The sequence below is a fragment of the Aedes albopictus genome, chromosome 3, assembly GCF_035046485.1.
Source record: "Aedes albopictus strain Foshan chromosome 3, AalbF5, whole genome shotgun sequence".
NCBI classification, from domain to species: Eukaryota; Metazoa; Arthropoda; class Insecta; order Diptera; family Culicidae; genus Aedes; species Aedes albopictus.
In genome coordinates this window covers 22,180,567-22,182,324 of record NC_085138.1, presented here as the reverse complement: position 1 = coordinate 22,182,324, position 1,758 = coordinate 22,180,567, and the positions used below count along the sequence as shown (strand labels likewise).

The window sequence follows — 1,758 nt, the reverse complement described above, 5'->3', positions numbered from 1 at the left end:
AAGAGCACGCCATTCTCTACATAATGGTTTTAAAGGGACGTTGGCATCTCCACTCTTCCAACCATATATAATGTATCGATTGGCGGCTCTCATTACCCCCCTCCCCCAAAATTGGTTATGTAATATTTAACCCGGGAGTGGTCGCGTCGTGTACTGAGTACACGCACCATGAAAAATGCACGCTTTTGGTACATAGCGTGAGCATGGCGTCGTTGCAGGTAGTCAAAGACGCGACTGCTCGAGGGTTAATATAACCATCTCATAATACGTCAAATCGCCAATAGAATGAATAGAAAAGGAAAGATCTCACCAATTTAGTAATAGTTTCGTCATCTACGGTCGTTTTAGCTTGCCCTTTCCGGTCTCCGGGAAGAAGTGTGTCGGGGTCAATGCCCAGGCATTGTTAAGCGTCACGATCAGCCGTCGGATGTTCGCCCGTTTTTTCCACTTTCCCTCCTTGAGCCGCATCGTCACTTTCGAATGCCTCTCCGATGAGACACAAAATCGTATCTAGCCATACTTGACCAGCTCCTGAAGCTGCGCCCGTGGCACATCCACGGGCCGCCGCGCTTGTTGCTATTGTTTTCCCCATCAGACGGATGTCCTTCTTGAACAAAGAGTAATCGCTACCGACCTTATTGTCGGCCAGGCTCTTGATGTGGTTGAGTAGACTCCAAAAGTCCTCGACGGTGGAAAATCTGGTGACCTCGTTCAGGGTGTCTTCCCACGATTTGATGCGGTCCGGTTCCTGGTACCAGAGCGTCCAGGTCGACTGCAGCGGTTGCTTGATCAAACATTCCGGGTCGACGATGACTCCCTGGTCGGCGTGGTTCTGCTCGGTGTTTTCCGTTTGCTTGTAATGTCGTAAACTTGCCGCGAACCACAGTTAGTGTCTTGAGAACGGGTTCCGCCACAGTCAATGCAAAAACTTTTACAAAAACATAGCAAAAAATCTAACTTTTTTTGCACAAAATGACAGAGCAGAAAATTTGAACTTCTTCGCTGCTTCACGGCACACTTCGATCTCCTAGAGTTGGATAAATACGAAGAGTGCTGAAAAAGTCGAGTTTTGCAACGAGTTCCATACAAAATTTTATGCAATGATTTTTTCATAAGGCAACCCATTTGAGTTGCATAATGTGCATAATTCAACTCAAATGAGTTGCATTATGGACATTATGCAACTCAAATGAGTTGCATTATGAACATTATACAACTATTTTTCATTATGCAACTCATTTCAGTTACATAATGAAACAGTTCGGAAAAATTGGCCATTATGATACCAAAATGAGTTATATAAAATGTAAATTATGATACAGAATTGCATCAAATAAATTTAGTTGTATTTTCATTATACTATTATGATACTTCAGCAATATTATCATTGAAAACTGAATTGATTTTTTTTCTAGGATGGAATGATTTAAGATGAAATGATTTAAGTTGTTTTACTGTGGTTTCAAAGTGCTTCTCAATATGGGAGCCATTCTGGGCGATAACATGTTTGAAGTAATAACCGCAAAAGTCGAATATTTGACTTCGCAAAATCTTGGAGAGCCCATCCTATTACACATAGCCATCCATCCGTATACCCATTCGAATCATCCCCGTTAGATCTGATCATGCGTGTGACACAAATCGCTTCCTCCGGCCCCTCCTTCCATTGCAGACGGGGTTTATGACCTCTTTATGTGTCTCCTTTCGTCTATCCTCTATCCCACTATGCCAAGCCGATGCAGTGTGGAGTCAATAGTC

The 1,758-nt window shown here is 43.1% G+C and overlaps 1 pseudogene; it reads right to left on the bottom strand.

Moving 5' to 3' along the window:
• Positions 1–253: 253 nt before the first annotated feature.
• Positions 254–883, bottom strand: LOC109417141 (eukaryotic translation initiation factor 4E1-like; annotated as a pseudogene).
• Positions 884–1,758: the final 875 nt, after the last annotated feature.